General features: G+C 33.8%; 1 protein-coding gene across 2 annotated transcripts in view; it reads right to left on the minus strand.

The window, feature by feature from the left end:
• Positions 1-4,492, minus strand: part of LOC145268338 (peroxiredoxin-5, mitochondrial-like) — a 52,617-nt gene extending 48,125 nt beyond the window's left edge. The window contains exon 1 of one of the 2 annotated variants that reach the window (XM_080123840.1): positions 4,429-4,492. The gene's annotated coding sequence lies outside the window, so the exon portion shown is untranslated. Of the gene's footprint in view, positions 196-4,428 lie in introns of those variants that run through there. The other variant, XM_080123839.1, reaches the window with a different exon arrangement.
• Between the last annotated feature and the right edge of the window lie 10,782 nt (positions 4,493-15,274).

Below are 15,274 nucleotides of genomic sequence, written 5' to 3' on the forward strand. Positions count from 1 at the left end.
CGTGTTCAAGAGTGTCGGGCGCCATTTTCAGTTTTCCAATACATCGGTAAACACTGTATGTTTTTCGAACTGAATAAACGTGTTACATGAAATTTAAAAAAAGGCACTCCTTGAGCGTTGAGTTCCATGCCGACCAGCAGAAAAAAATAGTGGTCGCTCCATTAGTCCTCCCCCGCACGTAATATTTTTTTTTATTTACTGACGTTGCCGTAGTAACTAAACGATTATTTGTAACATTTACAAACATTTATTTATTTATTTATTTTGATAAAAAGTTTTACTCTTTATGAATATTTAAAGAAAAAAGGTATTAAACATTTATTAATAATGTCTCACTTTTACAGACATTTGTTCTTAAATTTCTTTTGAATGGCGACTTTTATCGACTTTTTTTTTTTTTAATAGTATTGGATGGGTATGCTGGAAAATATCAGTTAAATTTTGCAAATATCCCCCTCCCCCAAATGGTGTTTATTCTGAAATCCGTTGTTAACATGGAGAGGTTGAGGGCGTTTATTCTGGAAGCCATTCTTAACATTTGTGGAGGTGGACCTAATGTAAAAAAAAAAAAAAAAAAAAAAAAAAAATGAAAGATTAAAAAAATAACTCAACCATTTACTGATGATTTCTCACTTTTACAAATATTTTTAATTTACATGCGCGGATCAACAACATATTGTTGAATGGTGCGAAAGCAAAGCGTTTTTGGGGTTTGTATTACTGTACACATAGATTCGAAAAAGTTGTCAAAAAACAAATATATAACAAATAAATGTTATCAAAGGCAAGATAAGTTACTTTTCTGCCAAACTGGATATATTTTTCGTGTTTTTATTCAATGTAACGTGTTTATTCAGCTCGAAAACTATACAGTGTTTACCGATGTATTGGAAAATTCAAGATGGCGTATGATTCTCTCTATAACACGGTAAGTTTGTGAAAAGGTGTTATAAATAAAAAATCGGATAAAATAAAAACACAAAAAATATATCCAGTTTGGCAGAAAAGTAACTTATCTTGCCTTTGATAACATTTATTTGTTATATATTTGTTTTTTTTGACAACTTTTTCGAATCTATGTGTACAGTAATACAAACCCAACGCTTTGTTTTCGTTACATTCAACAATATTTTGTTCATCCGCGAATGTAAATTAAAAATATTTGTAAAAGTGAGAAATTATCAGTAAATGGTTTAGTTTTTTTTTTTTTTTTTTTTTTTTTTTTTTACATTAGGTTCACCTCCATAAATGTTTAGAACGGCTTTCAGAATAAACACCCTCAACCTCCCCATGTTAATAACGGATTTCGGAATAAACGCCATTTTTTTTTGGGGGGGGGGGAATGAAAAAATATTCGCAAAATTTAACTGATATTTGTCAGCATACCCGTCCGTAAATGCTATTAAAAAAAAAGTCGGTAAAAGTCGTCATTTAAAAAGAAATTTAAAAACAAATGTCTGTAAAAGTGAGACATTATTAGTAAATGTTTAATAACTGTTTTCTTTTAATATTCATAAAGAGTAAAACTTTTTTTTCAAAATAAATCAATAAATAAATGTTTGTAAATGTGACAAATAATCGTTTAGTTACTACGGCAACATCAGTAAATAAAAAAAATGTTGCGTACGGGGGGGGTTACTAAGGGAGCAACCATTATTTTTTCTGTTGGTCGCCATGGAACTCAACGCCCAAGGAGTATCTAAAAACACTAAAAGGTATCCAGTTAGGTAAAAAAAAAAGTAACTTATCTTGCCTTTGATAACATTTATTTGTTATATATTTGTTTTTGTTTTTTTGATAACTTTTTCGAATCCATGTGTATAGTAATACAAACCCTAATTTTTTAAAATAAATTATTTCCATACGGTTTTGTATTTCGATTCATATTTAGTGACTTCTGTTCCATATTTAGGTAAACCGAGTACACTTCCGGCGTCTTAACTTTGCATCCTGGCTCGTTTTGTAATATATTTTTAGTATTATGAAAAATATACTTTACGAAATATTGATAAATTAAAAAAAAAAAAAAAATTATAAAATAGATATATTTTTTATCTGACACTATTTGCTGCGGACTTCGAGTCGCCTATTCTTCTGTATCACGGCATAATGTAATTAATTAAATAAAAGTATATAAAATTCATTCATTGTTTGGGGTGGTAATCGAGATAAAATGGGTATTTTCTATATTTTTCTAAGATTTGAAAAAGAAATCCAATTAATTTCCGGTCATAAAGCTAGGATGAAAGGAAGAAAAATCATAGATTTGGGGATTTTTTTTTTACAATTTATTTGGTAAAATTTTACTTTAAGGCCCGTCCCAAGTTCGTATAGAATTTTTTTTTTTGTAGATTTCGGTGTGCTTAAAAAGAATATGATAACTGCTTCCGTCGCAAATTTACCGTTTGCATGGTTTGACCCTGGGACTATTATTGCCATCATTTCACTGCCTTCATTTGCGCTACGCAAAAATAGATTCTTACTGAAATGTAGGTTCACAAGGCGCATGAATACATGGTGGATATCTTTAAATCACAAGAAATACTATTCATAAAAATAAAAGTTTTCACCTTATTTAATAGTAAAAATGAGAAACATACTTTTATGTTTTTGCTTGGGGGGAGTATTCTATTATAGAACTTGTATAGCTTAACAGGTGCTTCTGCAGTTTAATTAACCGTTTTTCCATAAGTAACGCGCCGACATTTATCGAGCAGAGTACCGTTTAACATTTCACAAAAATTATATTTACATGGGGGGGGGGTCCAGACCGCCACAAAACCGCCCTGCTCCTCCACCGCCGCCGTCACAAAACCGCGTCCTGTCCCCAAATGTAAACAGAATTTTTGTGAAATGTTAAACGGTACTGTTCGATAAATGTCAGCGCGTTACTTATCAAAAAAAAAAAAAAGAAGGTTAATTAACCTGCAAAAGTGCCTGTTAACATATACAAGTTCTATAATTGAATACTATCCACTCCCCCAAAAAACGAAAAACATAAAAGTCCGTTTTAGTTCGTGGAAACTGAATTTTTTTATATAAATGAAAAAGCATTAAAAACTACGTAACACAAAAAAGTGAACCTCATTTAAAAAAAAAACAAAACTTTCTTGTTTATTCGTAATGTCCGCTAAAGATTCCTCCGCGATGTGACAAGCCATTTTACTACACTCGTGCATGTAAGAAAACACTGCCGCGTAGCGTAAACGAAGGCAGTGAAATGGCGGAAAATAGTCCCAAGGTTCAGGGGTTCATACCATGCAAACGATAAATTTGTGACGGAAGCCGTTATCATATTCTTTTTAAGTACACCGAAATCTACAAAAAAAAAAAAAAAAAAAAAAATGTTTTTCTCAGAGCGCCCTTCCCTTTTGTGGAGCTACATTTCCTTTACATATTAAAACCCGATCTTGTGGTAAATTAAAAATAATTTTAAATCGACATGACTTTCATGATTTTGTCCGTTGACCAAAATATCCGTCTACACCTGGGATCTGCCACTGTGGCCTTGGTTTTTTTTATACGCAAAACAACTTTTTTCTCTCATGAATCGCCGGTGGGTTGGGGGGGGGGCAACAATCGGTGGGAACTAGGCGTCTAACACAGCAGATGGTAAAAATGAAACTAACTGCTGAATTGAAAGTTATTTATCACAAAACTTAAATAATAAAACAATTTGTTTCAAATTAATTTTACTTTTATTATTTAGATAGCGTGAGCAGTTGAGTTTTGCCATTAATTTTTTTTTTTAACGGAAATTACTTTAAAGTAAGTTAAATTAGGTGCTCGCCAGCTACGTAAACAGATTTTTTTTTGTGTGTGTGCCCCCCCCCCCCTCCATCAGCACCAAAATCAACAGTCTAGAGATCCAGACCGGATCTGGCCCGCTAAGGCATTTTGACCGACCCGCACAAAAAAAAAAAAAAAAAAAATACAAATAAAAACTAGTAAAAGGAAATTAATTCATCGTAATTTTTACTCTATATTGAAAAAGAATCAGGATTTAAATCGTATATTATTTATTTTACACTCCATAAAACCGGCGAAATTTGATTTGATTTGAACATCGTAAAATGACAAAACTTTTTAAAATGATATAATATAACAAAGGCGGCAAATTTTGCGAAAAACAGCCCTGAGGACCTGTCCAATCAATAATAATCCACTAAAAAACACTACAAAAAACCGAAAGCCGTTGGGAAGGTTGGGGGTGTTTATTCCGAAATCCGTTCTTAACATGGGGAGGTTGGAGGTGTTTATTCTGAAAGCCATTCTTAGGGGGCGAGGTTGATTCTCATTCAGTTCTGCCAGATAGCCAAATTAAACATAAAAAATATAGGGGGGGGAGTCAGTACAAATATACGTTATACCTTGTTAAAGTTTTGGTTTACTCATTAGTCAAGTGACATATAACAGTAAAAGTCTTACCTTTAGCTTGAAATATTATGAAAAATACATATCCCAAAAACATCACATTTAAAACAGACAACACCTAAAACAAATAATTTCTGGTATCTATGGACGACCTTAAGTGACAAATTTTACTTGTTGATAACAATTTATTAATTTTCAATATCATAAATTTTAGCCCGAAATAATATCTAGATTATTCTATTAAATTCCTCTTTATTCTGGGAAATATTAATTTTTAATTCCTAAAATTAAGCATTATTTAAATTTTAATAAAATCTGAAAATTATATTTTTTTATTCAAAATTTTTGTATGGAATTAATTATAAACTAAAAGTCATTTCTTTTATTTAATAATTATAATTCATTTTTTTTATTTAATATTAACAGATTGTAAAATCAGCCGTGTACGAACAAATTTAATTAACATTGAACTTATAATTGTTTCAGTTACTTGGTTTAGAAATTATATTTTTGTTCTAACAACGAAGAAACAATATAAGTTACGCGACGATTTTTTATTAGTGAGATGTGAAAATGAACAAATTGGTCTTCCATAGAAAAAATATTCACGTTTGATTTCTAAACATATTTTTTATTTGCTCGTTGACAAAAAAAACGGCATCGATTGAACAAAAACAAAACTTTTAATTATTATTGTCTGTTTATTCATAATAATTTTTAAGAGTCAATCTTCCAGATTTTTTTTCTTTTTTCAAGGAGTGTGAAAATTTCAATCATTAAAAAAAAGAAAAAGAAATTATTTCGGAAATGTAACAGAGTGCATATGAGTGCATGTGAAAATGTCAGCAGCAGTCGGAGAATTGATGGCTAGTAAGGGTATTAGCAGCAGTAGCAGCCGTTTGAGCACTACGCAAGTTAGTAAGTGTGCGTGTGTGTGGCTTGTGTGACAAGAAACAGGAAAAAAGACAGAACGTGGTCATTAAGAAGTAAAGTGCATGCCAGAGAGGATGGATGTGTAAAGGCAAAGATGACAAATAGCTGATTACGGCTGGTGTGTGGTCGAGGAGAGAAGCAAAGTGCACGCTAGGCAAGATGAACATGTGGCCACGTAGTGGCAACGAGAGACTCTTAAGCTGGTGTCGAGATGGCGGGGTATTGTTAATCAGACAGCAGACAAAATGAACAGTAAAAAAAAAAAAAAGAAGCAGACATTGTTTGGAAAGTAACGGTAATAAAAGCCTTTTGTTAAAACAGCAGAAAAGCTGTATCAGATTTATTTATTTTTATTGCTTTGATTCTTTGTGATGGTACTGGACGCCATGGGCGTCCGAGACAGGCTTGAAGTGTAACAAACACGGTCTGAGCATTACATTATATTTATTTTGGATGTCACCACCAGACCTTTTGCCAAAAAAAGTGTCAATATAAAGAAAAAATTTTTTTGAATAAACGTCACCATGGAAAATACAGTAGCAAAAGAGTGACAAAAAGGCAAACCAGGGGGAGGGGGGGGGGAGAAAACTTAACAACAACAACAACAACAAAAAAAAAAAAATCAGTGAGTACACTTGCTTGCTTCTTTTCTTGTCTGTCCACTTTCAAATTTCCCTCGGTCCTGTCTGTCATATTTTCTTGTTTTGTGGAGACTTCGGTTTACCGTCAATGCTGTTTTAGTGTTAAAGACGAACATTCTAGTCTTACAGATCAGTTATAGACTGTGATAAGGGATATTGTTTCATACTCATTTTAACATAGCTAAACATATTTGTTTTGTTTTAGAGAAATTTGGAATAAACCATTTTGATTTAAACATATTTTTTATAAGTTTGTTTAGACTGTTTAAATGGTATCTATATATTTATATATATTTTACGAAATTTTTGTTTATTAAATTTTTAGGTGAAAGTACAGAATAGTTACAATACAACCTCTTTCCCATATTAAGAATGGCTTTCTAAATAAAGTTATTTTAGCACAATAACATAGATGCACAAATAACGAAAAACCTTTAAAGGAGTTTCCTTATTTACTCATATTAATCTTTGTGGGTTATCTGATTTAATTTTAGAAGAAAAACACTGCTTAAAAACAATTACTCCCTAAAAATAAAAAGTTAAAATTTGACACTAATTTTCTGCAAAGTATTTTTTATCAAGTAGAAAAATTTGAAATTTTTTATATTTCGTAAAGACTGTGTAAAATAAAATTGTGTGGACTATTTTTTTTTTTAATATAAAACTGGAGTATTACCATATTTTAATAAAATTTTCAAATAGAATTTGATGTGAAATATTAGGTTGGTGCAAAAATAATGTTTTTGACGTTCATTTGAACGTCAAAAACTGCCATTATTTTTGCACCAACCTAATAGAAAAACAAATTAAAAAAGATAATACAAATATGTTTAAATTCACTGCAGACACTTGAAATATAATAATATATATTTTAAACAAGTCTTTTTCGTTTTTCCTTTCAAAATAATTAAGCCTAAATCGTAATGTTTTCAAATTAAATAATAAACAAACGGTAATTTTCAATATCAATAATGAGTTCCTGAAATGAAAACGCAAACTTTGGTCGTTATTATTTAAAAAACATAATTTTGCCTTTACAGTTAATATTTATTTTGTTAATTCATTATCCTCACTCATTTTATTTAAAAATGTAGTTTAAAATTTTCTAAATAATGATTCAATTTTGTTAACAGTACTGTTTGTTTTGATGACGGGACGTTCTTAACAATTCACCGAAAAACTTTTAATCGCTTCAATTTTTCAACTTTTAAAGTCATTTCCTCAAGCAAAGATAACGATTTTGAGAAAAATATTTTGTTTAGGTCTTTTCTATGTCAAACCCCAACTATCATCTAGATGAGTAGCACACCTTTCCCTAGTCGATGAGGAATGGGCGAAGAGACTGACAATCTTGATGTAGTCTGAGTGCGTCCTCCAAGTTCCACTAAAGAATGCTGAGCGTTCTTTTTCACAACATGAGCATGGACAATCAAAATTCTGATGTTGAACTTAATTCAGCCGCTGACAGTTTCTTCCATTTATATCACAATGTGTGCTGTTAAGACTATTCTCAACTGCGCAAAAACTGAAAGGTCCCATTTCAAAAAGTATTTACTCATAAACAACTGTAATTTAAACCTGCTCGACATGCATTCCTCTCCCCCACAAGTTCACGAGGAATTTCAGGTGAGTGACGTGAAAAAGAATGCTGTTCACTCTACACTCTGAAACAATAGAGAAGAGGGTTGGTTAGCTTATGTCCTAGGTGATGAGAGGAGACATTTACATTAGCTATCTCCCCCACCCACGGTGAGTTTTTTTGCGGGCACGACAAAAAATCCTGTACAAAAATCCTCTGAAGCTATATACACTGTGATAGAATCATTAGTCTTGGTTTCGTCGGGGCCGCAACCTACTCGTTGGTGCAGTCTCTGAAGCACCAGGAGCGTTGTGTGGCATCAGTCGGCTCAAGGCCCTGGGGGCCTTCTTGGCAATTGTATGCATGTTCTTGGGGGTGGTGTCGTTTCCAGCTCCAGCGTTCTTGGGAGTGGCAGAATCTCTAGCTGGGTTAGAAGCATGAGCGGTAGTTGGAAGGATCTCAGAAGGGCTCAATGGCACGTCATAAAAATCTTTATTGCTGGACTTACGTATGGGACTATCCGTTGGATTACTAGCATGGACTTCTGGCAGGGTGGCAGGAGAGTCCTCTGACACCCCTGGTATGGTGCTGACAGAGGCTTCTTCCGGCAGCCTGGTGACTGGTAGGAAGGACTCTATCACGTCTTCATTAGTTGTGGTTCTGAAAGGCTTGAATTTCCGAAGGTGTTGTCGGTTTCTGAGCGTAAGTCTCCCAGAGCCATCTATCTTGACGACATATTGGTGAAATTGTCTCACCTCCACAACGGTGCCTGTTCGTTTCCAGCATTTAGGGTGATTTCCGGTTAGGTTTTGAATATACACGTGATCCCCCACGCTTAGAGGGGGCAAAGATCTTGTATGCTCGCTCCACTTTTCATGCTCAAGGGAATGACGTTTTGTTATGCATTTACCTCTAAACAATTTCCTTTGTTCTTTCTTAACCGTCCTAATCGAAGATCATCTCATTGATATGTATAATTTTTATTTTAGGTTGCCTGAAGAAATGGAGAGTGTAGAGTGAACAGCATAGATGAGTAGCACACCTTTCCCTAGTCGATGAGGAATGGGCGAAGAGACTGACGATCTTGATGTAGTCTGAGTGCGTCCTCCAAGTTCCACTAAAGAATGCTGTTCACTCTACACCCTGAAACAATAGAGAAGAGGGTTGGTTAGCTCATGTCCTAGGTGATGAGAGGAGACATTTACATCACCATTGCCTCATCAGGGTTCCAAAATCGACCTGCCCTACTGGACATGGAACATAACTGAAGTTATCTGAAGTTAGTGACTGGATTCATGATGGGTCGGTTTACGAACAAAGAAGCTTAGAAAATAGCAAAAATAGAATTAATAAGTGAATAAACAGTGCTCACATTAGATAGAACTGCAATGCTTAATGATAAGGTCAAACTGAATTGTGACACGAAAAGGAGAATATGCAATAATTGTTGTATAATGTTGATATCAAAAAAAGTCGGGGCACGGATAATACCTCTGGCCTATTGGGTCAAGTGTCAACCGTAATTGTCTTGAATAATCTCGTCAAAAGTGACTGAGCACTTAAGAGACACAAATAGGCCTAAACTGTCTTGAATAATTTGGCAAACAGGGAGAGAAGGGGCTGTAGACTAGACAAAGTGTTAGGTAACTAGCGTTCTCTCAAATAAGCTTGTTAAAAGTAACTGAGTAATAAAGAAAATAATGAGTCATAGGCCTGGGAAAAAAGTTATGATAACTAGTTTAGAAGAAGTTTTAACCAAAAGAAAACTATTTGGACAGTTGGTGTTAAAATCTATCAAACGAGCTGAGAGAGATATAATTGTTATGACTGATAGAATGATGAGAGGGAATCGAGGGTTTATGTAAGAGAATAAGAAAAATACTGCACTGAAAAATAAACTGTTATAAAGACTGTCAAGAAGCTATAAACTGACTTTATTACTAAAATAAAAAATAATCCATTTCAGTTTGGTGAATTTATGGACTCAGGACCAATAAACACCAAAGACTATGCTAACTCTGATTTGTCTTTGCAATAATTTGATTGGTTTTGAAAAATATTTTTGACATTTGAAATTGTATTCTTGCACAACCAAACTGAAACACTTTAACACTGTTTCAGGGAATGTTTTGAAATACCAAAACAAAATTAAAAGCACATACATTCTCAGTATTTAAACAGTCAACCAAGTTCCTCCCCCCTTTCAATGCATTAAAATGTTGCCTTTAAATATTTAGAAAAATACGTTGGAAATCCTTTCTTTTTACAAATGAAAAAGAAAGAAAGAATAAATAAGGAAAGGAATTTCTGACCAAAAAAAAAAGTATAAAATGGAAATGTCTAGCACTAAGAGATCTGTAGCAGCTGAAACTTGTTACAATCACAGGCAGGAGCAAATTCTTGCAGCTCAAGATTTGAAATCCATTTTCTCCCTGGCTTGTTCAATCACAAGCCAGCTCTCAATCACGTGACTGAGTACATAAAAGGTGAAATCTGAAACTCTTACCCCCTCTTTCTCTCTGCTCTGCCCAGCAGCACACATTGCCGGGGGGGGGGCTTTGACCTTTGAGCTTTGATAAGCTGTAAACCCCTAATAAAAAAAAGAAGAAATTAAATTATGTTTCTGAATTTTCGAAATGAGGATTGGTTATTCATATTATTTAGATTCTTCAGACTACTGTTTTCATTTCGAGTGTTATTTTCACGTAACCTTCATGTAACCTTCGACCTTCTCCAGGTATCTCTTGTTAAACTTGGGAATCTTCCTGTCAAACTCAGGAGTCTGTATGGAATTTCAAATGGAACTAGAAGAATATCCTGTGATGATACCACATGTTACCTTGCTCAAAAACGATTGCCAACCCCAACATTGTATACGATAGACATTTTTCAATTTTATTCTTCTCTCCTGACCATGTTGTCGTCTCTCACATTGGTGGCTGCTGAATTGTTGTGGGTCAAGATTTGAAATCCATTTTCTCCCTGGCTTGTCCAATCACAAGCCAGCTCTCAATCACGTGACTGAGTACATAAAAGGTGAAATCTGAAACTCTTACCCTCTTTCTCTCTGCTCTGCTCAGTAGCACACATTGCTGGGGGCTTTGGTCCCCGGCCAAAGTGAGTATAACAAGCCAATATTGCTCTCTTCTAACTCCCACTCATTTCCACGTGCAGTACCCACACAAACTTTATTCATAATGCTACAGGACTTTACATCGACACACGCACACCCATGACAACACAAAAATACACTGAAGACTTGGCTCTTTCTTTCTCCTTTAACCGGCCTCCTTTGTCCTGACAACTGCTGGCTGCAGGCACATTTGAATTGAACTGTTCTCCCCTCAATAAGCCGGCAATATATTAAATCTGTCTTTACACAAGAACCCTTCCACCTACTAACCCGTTTCTCTTTTGTACAAGCGACTAACAAAGATGACAAATAAAGTTGCTTTTGAATAAAGTGTAACCCCAACGTGTGTGTGGCTCCTCGACAATCGCCGACTCCCAACGTCGTGTACTGTGGATTTTTCGTTCGACTGTTCTTCTTTTGGCGGGATTGTCCTTTTCCCGTTGGCAACTGTCGATGAGAACACACGCGGTTCACAAAATAGAAATATGAACAAACAAAGGAAAAACACAAACGCCAATGTTTACATATAAATTGACTGTTGGACATGTGTGAGTGTGTGTGTCTTCCCCTGTTCTATCGATGTTACATTTGTCTATCGCTGTTTCACAAACAACTCTAAATGTCAAACTGTTATTGTTATCAACTCCCATACGACGTCTAGCGCATCTAGTTGTTAACTGACTGTTCAACTCCCATTCGCTCTCGAGCGCATCTCGATCTCAACTGTCTGTCCCCTCTACATTGGTATCACTGGTCACCCACCCCATCCTAGTTACCGGAAGCTGCCCTTCCCTGTTTTATCAGTAGGTTTCTATTGTTATGGTTGATTGTAGGATATTTCCTCTTTCTTTGTTTTTCTAAGCCATTTCCTATCCCTTTGTCTATTGTAGGATATTTCCGATTTCTTTGTCTATCCCCCCCCCTTTAAGCACTTAGTGACTGAAATCCACCGCAGGGCCATTTTATAGTATCACAAAAAATGAAACTCCATTTCGTTGTAGCTTATTTTATAGATTTTTATTTTGATTTAATTATTCATGTTTTTTTTTTTTTATGTGGACTTTTGAGTTTTCTTTTCTTGTTTCTTTTTATTGCCTCAGGAAGGTTTAATTAAATTCTTGTAAAGAATATTTTTTTTGAGAGGGAAAGTTGTAACAGAGTGCGTATTTATTTTTTTATGTTGTTTATTTATTATTTTTTTATGTTTTAAGTTTTTTTGGGTTTTTTGGTTTTTAAATTAAAGTTAATTCTATACAAATATTAAGTCCTTATTCAGAAAGTCTGTATCTACAAATGCTTGACCTTACAGGACCCCCCGCCCCAATGTAAACAGAAAGCAGTAAAAGTTTTAAATGTTAAAACGTATTCTAATCGGTAAATTTTTTCTTTGAATTTTAAATTGTCCGCAAAAGGTTCGATTTTTAAGAAAAAAAAGCTAGTATTAAAGATGGAGAGGGAGTGTCATCGCTTTAAGTTGAGTTATCTCTCGTGGCGTGTTTAAAAAATGTAAAGGTGGCTGACTTCAACATGCTCTCATAAAAACGTGTTTTTCTGCTGTAAAAAAAAAACTACTTGATCAAATTAAGTGAAATTTTTTTTTTTCGGAGACTTCAGTCCAAAACGAATATGCATAATATAACCTTTTTTTTCAATGTTTTCATTTTTTAATGTCTTTATTAAACTGTATAAGTACCAATTTTTGTTTTAAACTCAGGCAGAATATGTTGACCTTGCGTATTCCTGTGATATACTTTCCTTACATAAAGAGGTAACAAGATTTGTCCAAAGTAAACATACGGATAAGGCATATTTTCGAAATCTTGATTTTTATAATCAAAACAACATTAAATCGCTGAACATTTAACAAACTCTCCCGATAGGTGAGTCTATAGCTGGCCATTTTTTTGTTTCCTTTTTATGTTGTGGCTGTGCTCTTTCGGATGATTTCATTATTAAAACCAGGATCAGAATCGGTAATGGTTCAAGTCTATAAACGGGCCGCAACAAATCTCTTTTACAATAAAAATTTGAAAAAATCTTTATAATGTAGGCACTTGTCACTGCATGAAGATGTCATATTCCAAAAATCACGTAAATCGATCAAGTAGTTTTTTTTATTTAAGAAAATTAAATATTATCAGACGTTTTATCGAAGCTTTGCCACATGCCATCTTGTTTGAGAGATAACGGCACTACCGAGACCTGGCGAAAATATGGGTCAACAAGGGCAGACCATCGAATATTTTTAGTTTTTTTTTCTTAATAAATTAATTTATTAAATAAATAAATAAATAAATTGACTTCTTTTATTAAAGAGAATAAGAGAACATGACAAACTTAGATGAAAATATACAAGATAAATCAATCAAGTACTTTTTTTTTTTTACGAAAATCATATTTTACGATTTTTAGGGATAATAAATAAATAAATTGACTTCTTTTAATAAAGAGAATGTGGAAAACACTAGTTGCTGTTGTTTTTTTTTTTTTGTTCGTCTGAAAACAGACTTTAATTTTCGCTTATTAAAGTCTGCCATCATCATTTTCTTCTTTTTTATTTTCTTCTTAATTATATTCTTAATTATATTCTTCATTATCTTCTGGTCCTGAATATGACCTTAAACTATATCCAGTGGTGAGGCCCCAGCTTGCGGGCTTTGGGGAGTGTGGAGCCACTCTTTAATTGACATTGCTCCCAGGTCCACTCTGACCCGGAGTGGTAGTACCTGTTAGGGTCCCAACTATGGATTAAATAGAAATCGACTTGAAAACAACAAACATGTTCTATTAAAAAAATTTTCTTCAAAATCTTTGGATTCAGTATTAAATAACCTGAAAAGGGTTGATATGCCGTAAAACAAAAACAACCAACCAACCAACCAACCAACCAACCAACCAACCAACCAATCTTTATCTTTATCTTCTTTATTTTCTTCTTCATTTTCTTCTTCATCTCCATCATCTTCATCTTTTTCTTCATCATCTTTTTCATCTTCATCTTCTTCATCATCTTTTTCTTCTTCTTTATCTTCTTAGCTTCATCGTTTTCTTCTTTGTCTTCTTCATCCTCTTTATCTTCTTAATCATCTTTTTCATCAATATCACCATCATCTTCTCGACCTTCTTTATCTTCTTCATCATCTTCCTTTATTCATCTTCTTGATCTTCATCTTTTTCATCTTCCTCATTTTCTTCATCATCTTCTTAATCATCTTCATCTTCTTCATCATTTTCTTCTTCATCTTCCTCATCTTCTTCATCTTCTCTATCTTCTTCTTCATCTTCTTCATCATCTTCTTTATTATCTTCTCCATCTTCTTCATCATCCCCTTCATTTCCTTCATCTTCTTTTTCACCTTCTGCATCTTCTTCATCTTCTTTCTAGTCTTCTTTGTATTCTTATTCTTTAGTTTAATGTCTGTTCAATTTCAAAATAATCTATTTCTGACCATGTCTTTATTTATCCTTCCTTCTCTTAAGTTTATATGTTTATCACTGTCTTTCATGTTTGCCTTCTCTTGTGAACTGAACCTGCTACTTCAACTGTTCTACGCCTACTAACCACCAGAACTTTCATCCATTTTTTCAAAGTGGCCATATCATCAAAGTCTCCTGTTCTACACGCATCTCACTATACTGTCCAGATATTTAATATTCCTCTGAGCTCATCAAATCTAAGCCTTACTTTAAGACTTTTACATTACGCACCCATCTTATTATTTTCATATTGTTTCTCTACATGCAATGCATGTCTTCAACCTTCACTGGCCAGGTTTCACTTCAATATAACTGACTGCTAAAGTAACATACTTCTCACCAGGTCTTTATTTATACCTCTTTCTCTTTGATTTATTTTTATCACTTCCTCCAATGTCTTCTTTGGTCTTCCCCTGTGAACTGGACCTGCTACCTTAACTGTTCTACCCCTAATAACAATCCGAACACTGATCCATTCTTTCAATATGGCCATACTATCAAAATGTACATATCTTCGTATATTGTCCAGATATTTTAATCTTCCTCTGGAGTCATCTGATCTAAAATCTCAAAATAATAAATTTTATTTAACCAGAAGTAGTTTATTTTTATCGATGGGAGTTGTCTAATTTGTATTCAGTCTTGTATGTCTGTAATCTCCTATGAGCATGAAATTAATAAAAATAAAAGTCCATGAATACAGTGGGGAAATGCACATTTTTATGAGGCGAAAGTTCAGAATTATAATCCAAGTGAAAACATATTTGTGAAGTTGTAAGGATATTGGCCGGAAATCTTTTATGACTATGCAATCCTTCGCGACTGAGGAAATTGTTATTGTTAACATATTTTCTGAAGAAACACTGCGAATGAGGGTATACCAGGAAGGTAAGAGTTTTGCGAGGAAAAATATTCATTCTTTGTTGTTTTTATGAACTTCATTGGTAAAGGATTGAGTAATTTATTTATTGCAGCTTGATTGGTATTCTTCGCGGTGTAGTTTTACATCTTTTAGATGGAGTCAGGCATGTGTGATGATAATAAGCAGCGGCGAAGTAACATGTGTGAAACTTTGTCTGGAACTGATTTGTTTTTGGCATGTCAGGCCTTTTATATTGATTTTCTAGAATGTTCCGG

This window comes from Euprymna scolopes, chromosome 43 (assembly GCF_053919585.1).
Source record: "Euprymna scolopes isolate OS-2025 chromosome 43, ASM5391958v1, whole genome shotgun sequence".
NCBI lineage: Eukaryota > Metazoa > Mollusca > Cephalopoda > Sepiida > Sepiolidae > Euprymna > Euprymna scolopes.